This window comes from Rutilus rutilus (genome assembly GCF_951802725.1).
Source record: "Rutilus rutilus genome assembly, chromosome: 16".
NCBI classification, from domain to species: domain Eukaryota; kingdom Metazoa; phylum Chordata; class Actinopteri; order Cypriniformes; family Leuciscidae; genus Rutilus; species Rutilus rutilus.
This window is the reverse complement of record NC_140224.1, coordinates 12,220,206-12,234,302: the sequence shown is the minus strand read 5'-3', so window position 1 is coordinate 12,234,302 and position 14,097 is coordinate 12,220,206. Positions and strand designations below refer to the sequence as shown.

Here is a 14,097-nt window from a genome sequence, read left to right as displayed (position 1 = left end):
ATTCTAGTTAGTGGTGCTTGCTGAAAGCAAGGCATCACTATTGTTATTGCTCATACTTATTATTCTTCTTCTTATTATTATTATTATTCTGGACAAAGTTTGGCGCGTAACTCGCCCCGCACCGTTTGTCTCAGAGCCATGAATGAGGTGTCAAATCGACCGGCTCATTAAGGAGAGGTGTGCTATGACTTTTATAAGCGATCGGGGGTGCGGTGTTCGCCCCAGGGGCGAAAAAGCGACCAAAAAAGTCCCATTGACTTAACATTGCGACGAACTTTGACCACACGTAGCTCTGAGCGAGGATTTCGCAGAAATGTGTGATTTGCCACATTTGAAGAGGCTGACAGGCTCTGTAAGAACATACCTCACAATGGGGTAAAAGTTGCACCCCTGGGGGGCAGGAGATGCCCAAAGTTGCCCCATTGACTTACTATGGGGAAGGAACGTCCCGTGAAACACACATGCTTTTCCTACTATGGTAAATTGCATAGGGACTTTGTATTGAACGTAGCTCTGGATCACAGTGTCATAGAGACAAGGGGGAGGGCTCATTTTACTCAGACGACCAATCAGTCTCTCAGGATCATTGTGAAGCTATCAAGCCACGCCCTAGCAACCATTTAGAGCCCCTTAGCAACAAGTTCCATAGACTTCCATTGAAAGAGTTCAAAGAGATATCTCCAGACTGAATTGTCATAGAAACATGGGGGTGGTCTCATTTGACTCGGGGCAGTAAACAGCCAATCATGAATCACCTCAACACTTCCAAGCCCCTCCCTAGCAACCATTGTCGAGCACCTTAGCAACCAAAATCCAAAGAGGGATATCTTCCATTCTGAATGTCACAGAGGCATGGGAGTTGGTTTATATCATTCATACTGACAAGAAGCCTTTGGAATTTCATCATTGGCAGCTGCCAAGTAACTCCATAGCAACCAAAGAGAGTATCCTAGCAACCGTTTAGCAAAACGTATATCTCTGCATCAAAACATAGTATAGAGATGGGACTTGGCTCTTTTGACTAAATCATGGTAAACTATGGTAAATCAACCTTGAATCATAGTAAATCATACTAAAACATGGTAAATCATGGTATACTATAGTAAATCATAGTACACTATGGTAAATCGTGGTAAATCATGGTAAACTATGGTAAATCATGCTAGAATCATAGTAAATCATACTTGAACATGGTAAATCATGGTATACTATAGTAAATCATGGTAAACTATGGTAAATCATGGTAAACTATGGTAAATCATGGTAAACTATGATAAATCATGCTAGAATCAGTAAATCATAATTGAACATGGTATATCATGGTATACTATAGTAAATCATGGTATACTATAGTAAATCATGGTAAACTATGGTAAATCGTGGTAAACTATGGTAAATCATGGTAAACTATGGTAAATCATGCTAGAATCAGTAAATCATACTTGAACATGGTAAATCATGGTATACTATAGTAAATCATGGTAAACTATAGTAAATCGTGGTAAATCATGGTAAACTATGGTAAATCATGCTAGAATCATAGTAAATCATACTTGAACATGGTAAATCATGGTATACTATAGTAAATCATGGTAAACTATGGTAAATCATGCTAAAATCAGTAAATCAGACTTGAACATGGTAAATCATGGTATACTATAGTAAATCATGGTAAACTATGCTAAATCGTGGTAAATCATGGTAAACTATAGTAAATCATGGTAAACTATGGTAAATTATGCTAGAATCAGTAAATCATACTTGAACATGGTAAATCATAGTATACTATAGTAAATCATGGTAAACTATGGTAAATGATCCTAGAATCATAGTAAATCATACTAAAACATGGTAAATCATGGTATACTATAGTAAATCATAGTAAACTATGGTAAATCGTGGTAAATCATGGTATACTATAGTAAATCATGGTAAACTATGATAAATCATGGTAAACTATGATAAATCATGCTAGAATCAGTAAATCATACTGGAACATGGTAAATCATGGTATACTATAGTAAATCATGGTAAAGTATGGTAAATCGTGGTAAATCATGGTAAACTATTGTAAATCATGCTAGAATCAGTAAATCATACTTGAACATGGTAAATCATGGTATACTACAGCAAATCATGGTAAAGTATGGTAAATCGTGGTAAATCATGGTAAACTATGGTAAATCATGCTAGAATCAGTAAATCATATTTGAACATGGTAAATCATGGTATACTATAGTAAATCATGGTAAACTATGGTAAATCGTGGTAAATAATGGTAAACTATGGTAAACTATGGTAAATCATGCTAGAATCAGTAAATCATACTTGAACATGGTAAATCATGGTAAACTATGGTAAATCGTGGTGAACTATGGTAAATCATGGTAAACTATGGTAAATCATGGTAAACTATGATAAATCATGCTAGAATCATAGTAAATCATACTTGAACATGGTAAATCATGGTATACTATAGTAAATCATGGTAAACTATGGTAAATCATGGTAAATCATGCTAGAATCAGTAAATTATAATTGAACATGGTAAATCGTGGTATACTATAGTAAATCATGGTAAACTATAGTAAATCGTGGTAAATTGTGGTAAACTATGGTAAATCATGCCTGAATCAGTAAATCATACTTGCACATGGTAAATCATGGTATACTATAGTAAATCATGGTAAACTATGGTAATTAGTGGTAAATCGTTGTAAATCATGGTAAACTATGGTAAATCATGCTAGAATCAGTAAATCATACTTGAACATGGTAAATCATGGTATACTATAGTAAATCATGGTAAACTATGGTAAATCATGGTAAATCATGGTAACTATGATAAATCATGCTAGAATCAGTAAATTATACTAGAACATGGTAAATTGTGGTATACTATAGTAAATCATGGTAAACTATGGTAAATCATGCTAGAATCAATAAATCATACTTGAACATGGTAAATCATGGTATACTATAATAAATCATGGTAAACTATGGTAAATCGTGGTAAATCATGGTAAACTATGATAAATCATGCTAGAATCAGTAAATCATACTTGAACATGGTAAATCCTGTTATACTATAGTAAATTATGGTAAACTATGGTAAATCGTGGTAAATCATGGTAAACTATGGTAAATCATGCTTGAATCAGTAAATCATATTTGAACATGGTAAATCATGGCATACTATAGTAAATCATGGTAAACTATAGTAAATCGTGGTAAATCATGGTAAACTATGGTAAACACCTTAGCAACTGCCTAGCAACCACACTGAATACCCTAGCAACCACTTAGCAACGCCCTAGCAACCACCCAGAATACCTTGGAAACCTCCCAGAACACCATAGCAACCACCTAGTAAAACCCTAGCAACCGTGCCGAATTTTGCCACTGCAAGCACCACTTCACATTTTCTTCAGGAAATGTACATTCTAGTTATTCTTATTAGTGGTGCTTGCTGAAAGCAAGGCATCACTATTGTTATTGCTCATACTTATTATTCTTATTATTATTATTATTATTCTGGACAAAGTTTGGCGCGTAACTCGCCCCGCACCGTTTGTCTCAGAGCCATGAATGAGGTGTCAAATCGACCGGCTCATTAAGGAGAGGTGTGCTATGACTTTTATAAGCGATCGGGGGTGCGGTGTTCGCCCCAGGGGCGAAAAAGCGGCCAAAAAAGTCCCATTGACTTAACATTGCGACGAACTTTGACCACACGTAGCTCTGAGCGAGGATTTCGCAGAAATGTGTGATTTGCCACATTTGAAGAGGCTGACAGGCTCTGTAAGAACATACCTCACAATGGGGTAAAAGTTGCACCCCTGGGGGGCAGGAGATGCCCAAAGTTGCCCCATTGACTTACTATGGGGAAGGAACGTCCCGTGAAACACACATGCTTTTCCTACTATGGTAAATTGCATAGGGACTTTGTATTGAACGTAGCTCTGGATCACAGTGTCATAGAGACAAGGGGGAGGGCTCATTTTACTCAGACGACCAATCAGTCTCTCAGGATCATTGTGAAGCTATCAAGCCACGCCCTAGCAACCATTTAGAGCCCCTTAGCAACAAGTTCCATAGACTTCCATTGAAAGAGTTCAAAGAGATATCTCCAGACTGAATTGTCATAGAAACATGGGGGTGGTCTCATTTGACTCGGGGCAGTAAACAGCCAATCATGAATCACCTCAACACTTCCAAGCCCCTCCCTAGCAACCATTGTCGAGCACCTTAGCAACCAAAATCCAAAGAGGGATATCTTCCATTCTGAATGTCACAGAGGCATGGGAGTTGGTTTATATCATTCATACTGACAAGAAGCCTTTGGAATTTCATCATTGGCAGCTGCCAAGTAACTCCATAGCAACCAAAGAGAGTATCCTAGCAACCGTTTAGCAAAACGTATATCTCTGCATCAAAACATAGTATAGAGATGGGACTTGGCTCTTTTGACTAAATCATGGTAAACTATGGTAAATCAACCTTGAATCATAGTAAATCATACTAAAACATGGTAAATCATGGTATACTATAGTAAATCATAGTACACTATGGTAAATCGTGGTAAATCGTGGTAAACTATGGTAAATCATGCTAGAATCATAGTAAATCATACTTGAACATGGTAAATCATGGTATGGTATACTATAGTAAATCATGGTAAACTATGGTAAATCATGGTAAACTATGGTAAATCATGGTAAACTATGATAAATCATGCTAGAATCAGTAAATCATAATTGAACATGGTATATCATGGTATACTATAGTAAATCATGGTATACTATAGTAAATCATGGTAAACTATGGTAAATCGTGGTAAACTATGGTAAATCATGCTAAAATCAGTAAATCAGACTTGAACATGGTAAATCATGGTATACTATAGTAAATCATGGTAAACTATGCTAAATCGTGGTAAATCATGGTAAACTATGGTAAATTATGCTAGAATCAGTAAATCATACTTGAACATGGTAAATCATAGAATACTATAGTAAATCATGGTAAACTATGGTAAATGATCCTAGAATCATAGTAAATCATACTAAAACATGGTAAATCATGGTATACTATAGTAAATCATAGTAAACTATGGTAAATCGTGGTAAATCATGGTATACTATAGTAAATCATGGTAAACTATGGTAAATCATGGTAAACTATGATAAATCATGCTAGAATCAGTGAATCATACTGGAACATGGTAAATCATGGTATACTATAGTAAATCATGGTAAAGTATGGTAAATCGTGGTAAATCATGGTAAACTATGGTAAATCATGCTAGAATCAGTAAATCATACTTGAACATGGTAAATCATGGTATACTATAGTAAATCATGGTAAAGTATGGTAAATCGTGGTAAATCATGGTAAACTATGGTAAATCATGCTAGAATCAGTAAATCATATTTGAACATGGTAAATCATGGTATACTATAGTAAATCATGGTGAACTATGGTAAATCATGGTAAACTATGGTAAATCATGGTAAACTATGATAAATCATGCTAGAATCATAGTAAATCATACTTGAACATGGTAAATCATGGTATACTATAGTAAATCATGGTAAACTATGGTAAATCGTGGTAAATAATGGTAAACTATGGTAAATCATGGTAAACTATGGTAAATCATGCTAGAATCAGTAAATCATACTTGAACATGGTAAATCATGGTATACTATAGTAAATCATGGTAAACTATGGTAAATCATGGTAAATCATGCTAGAATCAGTAAATTATAATTGAACATGGTAAATCGTGGTATACTATAGTAAATCATGGTAAACTATAGTAAATCGTGGTAAATTGTGGTAAACTATGGTAAATCATGCCTGAATCAGTAAATCATACTTGCACATGGTAAATCATGGTATACTATAGTAAATCATGGTAAACTATGGTAATTAGTGGTAAATCGTTGTAAATCATGGTAAACTATGGTAAATCATGCTAGAATCAGTAAATCATACTTGAACATGGTAAATCATGGTATACTATAGTAAATCATGGTAAACTATGGTAAATCATGGTAAATCATGGTAACTATGATAAATCATGCTAGAATCAGTAAATTATACTAGAACATGGTAAATTGTGGTATACTATAGTAAATCATGGTAAACTATGGTAAATCATGCTAGAATCAGTAAATCATACTTGAACATGGTAAATCATGGTATACTATAATAAATCATGGTAAACTATGGTAAATCGTGGTAAATCATGGTAAACTATGGTAAATCATGCTAGAATCATAGTAAATCATACTTGAACATGGTAAATCATGGTATACTATAGTAAATCATGGTAAACTATGGTAAATCATGGTAAACTATGGTAAATCATGGTAAACTATGATAAATCATGCTAGAATCAGTAAATCATAATTGAACATGGTATATCATGGTATACTATAGTAAATCATGGTATACTATAGTAAATCATGGTAACCTATGGTAAATCGTGGTAAATCGTGGTAAACTATGGTAAATCATGGTAAACTATGGTAAATCATGCTAGAATCAGTAAATCATACTTGAACATGGTAAATCATGGTATACTATAGTAAATCATGGTAAACTATAGTAAATCGTGGTAAATCATGGTAAACTATGGTAAATCATGCTAGAATCATAGTAAATCATACTTGAACATGGTAAATCATGGTATACTATAGTAAATCATGGTAAACTATGGTAAATCATGCTAAAATCAGTAAATCAGACTTGAACATGGTAAATCATGGTATACTATAGTAAATCATGGTAAACTATGCTAAATCGTGGTAAATCATGGTAAACTATAGTAAATCATGGTAAACTATGGTAAATTATGCTAGAATCAGTAAATCATACTTGAACATGGTAAATCATAGTATACTATAGTAAATCATGGTAAACTATGGTAAATGATCCTAGAATCATAGTAAATCATACTAAAACATGGTAAATCATGGTATACTATAGTAAATCATAGTAAACTATGGTAAATCGTGGTAAATCATGGTATACTATAGTAAATCATGGTAAACTATGGTAAATCATGGTAAACTATGATAAATCATGCTAGAATCAGTAAATCATACTGGAACATGGTAAATCATGGTATACTATAGTAAATCATGGTAAAGTATGGTAAATCGTGGTAAATCATGGTAAACTATGGTAAATCATGCTAGAATCAGTAAATCATACTTGAACATGGTAAATCATGGTATACTATAGTAAATCATGGTAAAGTATGGTAAATCGTGGTAAATCATGGTAAACTATGGTAAATCATGCTAGAATCAGTAAATCATATTTGAACATGGTAAATCATGGTATACTATAGTAAATCATGGTAAACTATGGTAAATCGTGGTAAATAATGGTAAACTATGGTAAATCATGGTAAACTATGGTAAATCATGCTAGAATCAGTAAATCATACTTGAACATGGTAAATCATGGTAAACTATGGTAAATCGTGGTGAACTATGGTAAATCATGGTAAACTATGGTAAATCATGGTAAACTATGATAAATCATGCTAGAATCATAGTAAATCATACTTGAACATGGTAAATCATGGTATACTATAGTAAATCATGGTAAACTATGGTAAATCATGGTAAATCATGCTAGAATCAGTAAATTATAATTGAACATGGTAAATCGTGGTATACTATAGTAAATCATGGTAAACTATAGTAAATCGTGGTAAATTGTGGTAAACTATGGTAAATCATGCCTGAATCAGTAAATCATACTTGCACATGGTAAATCATGGTATACTATAGTAAATCATGGTAAACTATGGTAATTAGTGGTAAATCGTTGTAAATCATGGTAAACTATGGTAAATCATGCTAGAATCAGTAAATCATACTTGAACATGGTAAATCATGGTATACTATAGTAAATCATGGTAAACTATGGTAAATCATGGTAAATCATGGTAACTATGATAAATCATGCTAGAATCAGTAAATTATACTAGAACATGGTAAATTGTGGTATACTATAGTAAATCATGGTAAACTATAGTAAATCATGCTAGAATCAGTAAATCATACTTGAACATGGTAAATCATGGTAAACTATGGTAAATCGTGGTGAACTATGGTAAATCATGGTAAACTATGGTAAATCATGGTAAACTATGATAAATCATGCTAGAATCATAGTAAATCATACTTGAACATGGTAAATCATGGTATACTATAGTAAATCATGGTAAACTATGGTAAATCATGGTAAATCATGCTAGAATCAGTAAATTATAATTGAACATGGTAAATCGTGGTATACTATAGTAAATCATGGTAAACTATAGTAAATCATGCTAGAATCAGTAAATTATACTAGAACATGGTAAATTGTGGTATACTATAGTAAATCATGGTAAACTATAGTAAATCATGCTAGAATCAGTAAATCATACTTGAACATGGTAAATCATGGTATACTATAATAAATCATGGTAAACTATGGTAAATCGTGGTAAATCATGGTAAACTATGATAAATCATGCTAGAATCAGTAAATCATACTTGAACATGGTAAATCCTGGTATACTATAGTAAATTATGGTAAACTATGGTAAATCGTGGTAAATCATGGTAAACTATGGTAAATCATGCTTGAATCAGTAAATCATACTTGAACATGGTAAATCATGGCATACTATAGTAAATCATGGTAAACTATAGTAAATCGTGGTAAATCATGGTAAACTATGGTAAACACCTTAGCAACTGCCTAGCAACCACACTGAATACCCTAGCAACCACTTAGCAACGCCCTAGCAACCACCCAGAATACCTTGGAAACCTCCCAGAACACCATAGCAACCACCTAGTAAAACCCTAGCAACCGTGCCGAATTTTGCCACTGCAAGCACCACTTCACATTTTCTTCAGGAAATGTACAGTCTAGTTATTATTATTATTCTGGACAAAGTTTGGCGCGTAACTCGTCCCGCAGCTTTTGACACAGACACACGAATGAGGCGTCAAATCGTGCGGATTATTCGGGAATGGTGTGCTATGACTTTTATAAGTGATTGGGGGTACGGTGTTCGCCCCAGGGGCGAAAAAGCGGCCAAAAAAGTCCCATTGACTTAACATTGCGACGAACTTTGACCACACGTAGCTCTGAGCAAGGATTTCGCAGAAACGTGTGATTTGCCACATTTGAAGAGGCTGATAGGCTCTGTAAGAACATACCTCACAATGGGGTAAAAGTTGCACCCCTGGGGGGCAGGAGATGCCCAAAGTTGCCCCATTGACTTACTATGGGGAAGGAACGTCCCGTGAAACACACATGCTTTTCTTACTATGGTAAATTGCATAGGGACTTTGTATTGAACGTAGCTCTGGATCACAGTGTCATAGAGACAAGGGGGAGGGCTCATTTTACTCAGATGACCAATCAGTCTCTCTGGATCATTGTGAAGCTATCAAGCCACGCCCTAGCAACCATTTAGAGCCCCTTAGCAACAAGTTCCATAGACTTCCATTGAAAGAGTTCAAAGAGATATCTCCGGACTGAATTGTCATAGAAACATGGGGGTGGTCTCATTTGACTCAGGGCAGCAAACAGCCAATCATGAATCACCTCAACACTTCCAAGCCCCTCCTTAGCAACAATTGTCGAGCACCTTAGAAACCAAAATCCAAAGAGGGATATCTTCCATTCTGAATGTCACAGAGGCATGGGAGTTGGTTTATATCATTCATATTGAAAAGCAGCCTTTGAGTTTCATGATTGACAGCTGCCAAGACACTCCCTAGCAACCAAACAGAGTACCCTAGCAACCAAAATCCAAAGAGGGATATCTTCCATTCTGAATGTCACAGAGGCATGGGAGTTGGTTTATATCATTCATAGTGACAAGAAGCCTTTGGAATTGCATCATTGGCAGCTGCCAAGTAACTCCATAGCAACCAAACAGAGTACCCTAGCAACCAAAATACAAAGAGGCATATCTTCCATTCTGAATGCCACAGAGGCATGGGAGTTGGATTATATAATTCATACTGACAAGAAGCCTTTGGAGTTTCATGATTGGCAGCTGACAAGCCACTCGCTAGCAACCAAATAGAGTACCCTAGCAACCGTTTAGCAAAATGTATATCTCTGCATCAGAACATCGTATAGAGATGGGAGTTGGTTTATATCATTCATACTGACAAGAAGCCTTTGCAGTTTCATCATTAGCAGCTGACAAGCATCTCCATTGCAACCAAACAGAGTACCCTAGCAACCATTTTACAAGACCTACATCTCTGCATCAGAATATTGTATAGAGATGGGGGTTGGCTCATTAGTTTCAGTTGGAAAACGGTCTGTAAATATCACCATGGTAACTGTGTATTCACACCCTAGCAACCATTTAGAGCCACCTAGCAACCATATTGCAACATATAGAAGCCATATTTCAGCTCCACAACATCGTAGAGGCATGGTTGTTGGCTCGTATGCAATCATGTACAACACCCTAGCAACCGAGTGGCGAGTTTTGCCACTGCAAGCACCACTTTACATTTTCTTCAGGAAATGTACATTCTAGTTTTTCTTATTATTCCGGACAAAAGTTTGGCGCGTAACTCGTCCCGCAGCTTTTGTCACAGACACACGAATGAGGCGTCAAATCGTGCGGATTATTCGGGAATGGTGTGCTATGACTTTTATAAGCGATCGGGGGTACGGTGTTCGCCCCAGGGGCGAAAAAGCGGCCAAAAAAGTCCCATTGACTTAACATTGCGACGAACTTTGACCACACATAGCTCTGAGCAAGGATTTCGCAGAAACATGTGATTTGCCACATTTGAAGAGGCTGACAGGCTCTGTAAGAACATACCTCACAATGGGGTAAAAGTTGCACCCCTGGGGGGCAGGAGATGCCCAAAGTTGCCCCATTGACTTACTATGGGGAAGGAACATCCCGTGAAACACACATGCTTTTCCTACTATAGTAAATTGCATAGGGACTTTGTATTGAACGTAGCTCTGGATCACAGTGTCATAGAGACAAGGGGGAGGGCTCATTTTACTCAGACGACCAATCAGTCTCTCAGGATCATTGTGAAGCTATCAAGCCACGCCCTAGCAACCATTTAGAGCCCCTTAGCAACAAGTTCCATAGACTTCCATTGAAAGAGTTCAAAGAGATATCTCCGGACTGAATTGTCATAGAAACATGGGGGTGGTCTCATTTGACTCGGGGCAGCAAACAGCCAATCATGAATCACCTCAACACTTCCAAGCCCCTCCCTAGCAACCATTGTCGAGCACCTTAGCAACCAAAATCCAAAGAGGGATATCTTCCATTCTGAATGTCACAGAGGCATGGGAGTTGGTTTATATCATTCATATTGAAAAGCAGCCTTTGAGTTTCATGATTGACAGCTGCCAATACACTCCCTAGCAACCAAACAGAGTACCCTAGCAACCAAAATCCAAAGAGGGATATCTTCCATTCTGAATGTCACAGAGGCATGGGAGTTGGTTTATATCATTCATAGTGACAAGAAGCCTTTGGAATTACATCATTGGCAGCTGCCAAGTAACTCCATAGCAACCAAACAGAGTACCCTAGCAACCAAAATCCAAAGAGGCATATCTTCCATTCTGAATGTCACAGAGGCATGGGAGTTGGATTATATAATTCATACTGACAAGAAGCCTTTGGAATTTCATCATTGACAGCTGACAAGCCACTCCCTAGCAACCAAACAGAGTACCCTAGCAACCAAAATCCAAAGAGGCATATCTTCCATTCTGAATGTCGCAGAGGCATGGGAGTTGGTTTATATCATTCATAGTGACAAGAAGCCTTTGGAGTTTCATGATTGGCAGCTGACAAGCCACTTGCTAGCAACCAAATAGAGTACCCTAGCAACCGTTTAGCAAAACGTATATCTCTGCATCTGAACATCGTATAGAGATGGGAGTTGGTTTATATCATTCATACTGACAAGAAGCCTTTGCAGTTTCATCATTAGCAGCTGACAAGCATCTCCATAGCAACCAAACAGAGTACCCTAGCAACCATTTTACAAGACCTACATCTCTGCATCAGAATATTGTATAGAGATGGGGGTTGGCTCATTAGTTTCAGTTGGAAAACAGTCTGTAAATATCACCATGGTAACTGTGTATTCACACCCTAGCAACCATTTAGAGCCACCTAGCAACCATATTGCAACATTTAGAAGCCATATTTCAGCTCCACAACATCGTAGAGGCATGGTTGTTGGCTCGTATGCAATCATGTACAACACCCTAGCAACCGAGTGGCGAGTTTTGCCACTGCAAGCACCACTTCACATTTTCTTCAGGAAATGTACATTCTAGTTCTTCTTCTTATTATTCCACACAAAGTTTGGCGCGTAACTCGCCCCGCACCGTTTGTCACAGACCCCTGAGTGAGGTGTCAAATCGACCGGCTCATTGAGGAGAGGTGTGCTATGACTTTTATAAGCGATCGGGGGGGCGGTGTTCGCCCCAGGGGAGAAAAAGCGGCCCAAAAAGTCCCAATGACTTAACATTGCGACGAACTTTGAGCACTCGTAGCTCTGAGCGAGGATTTCGCAGAAACGTGTGATTTGCCACATTTGAAGAGGCTGACAGGCTCTGTAAGAAAATACCTCACAATGGGGTAAAAGTTGCACCCCTGGGGGGGCAGGAGCGTCCCAAAGGTGCCCCATTGACTTACTATGGGGAAGGAATGTCCTGTGAAACACGCGTGCTTTTCCTACTATGGCAAATTGCATAGGGATTTTGTATTGAACGTAGCTCTGGATCACAGTGTCATAGAGACAAGGGGGCGGGCTCATTTTACTCAGACGACCAATCAGTCCCTCAGGATCAATGTGAAGCTATCAAGCCACGCCCTAGCAACCATTTAGAGCACCTTAGCAACAAGTCCCATAGACTTCCATTGAAAGAGATCAAAGGGATATCTCCGGACTGAATTGTCATAGAAACATGAGGGTGGTCTCATTTGACTCAGGGCTGCAAACAGCCAATCATGAATCACCTCAACACTTCCTAGCCCCTCCCTAGCAACCATTGTCGAGCACCTTAGCAACCAAAATCCAAAGAGGGATATCTTCCATTCTAAATGTCACAGAGGCATGGGAGTTGGTTTATATCATTCATAGTGACAAGAAGCCTTTGCAGTTTCATCATTGGCAGCTGTCAAGCCACTCCCTAGCAACCAAACAGAGTACCCTAGCAACCAAAATCCAAAGAGGGATATCTTCCATTCTGTATGTCACAAAGGCATGGGAATTGGATTATATCATTCATACTGACAAGCAGCCTTTGGAGTTTCATGATTGGCAGCTGCCAAGCCACTCCCTAGCAACCAAATAGAGTACCCTAGCAACCAAAATTCAAAGAGGGATATCTTCCATTCTGAATGTCACAGAGAAATGGGAGTTGGTTTATATCATTCATAGTGACAATAAGCCTTTGCAGTTTCATCATTGGCAGCTGCCAAGCCACTCCCTAGCAACCAAACAGAGTACCCTAGCAACCGTTTAGCAAAACAAATATCTCTGTATCAGAACATCGTATAGAGATGGGAGTTGGTTTATATCATTCATACTGACAAGCAGCCTTTGGAGTTTCATGATTGGCAGCTGCCAAGCCACTTCCTAGCAACCAAACAGAGTTCCCTAGCAACCAAAATCCAAAGAGGGATATCTTCCATTCTGAATGTCACAGAGGCATGGGAGTTGGTTTGTATCATTCATACTGACAAGCAGCCTTTGGAGTTTCATGATTGGCAGCTGCCAAGCCACTCCCTAGCAACCAAACAGAGTACCCTAGCAACCAAAATTCAAAGAGGGATATCTTCCATTCTGAATGTCACAAAGAAATGGGAGTTGGTTTATATCATTCATAGTGACAAGAAGCCTTTGCAGTTTCATCATTGGCAGCTGCCAAGCCACTCCATAGCAACCAAACAGAGTACCCTAGCAACCATTTATCAAGACCCATGTCTCTGCATCAGAACATCGTAGAGACATGGGGGTTGGCTCTTTTGTTTCGGTTGGGAAACACTGTAAATATCAC

At 37.6% G+C, this 14,097-nt stretch overlaps 1 protein-coding gene across 2 annotated transcripts in view; it reads left to right on the top strand.

Annotated features, from left to right (window-relative positions):
• Positions 1 to 14,097, top strand: part of avl9 (AVL9 homolog (S. cerevisiase)) — a 131,653-nt gene that overhangs the window by 58,048 nt on the left and 59,508 nt on the right. The window lies entirely within an intron of this gene.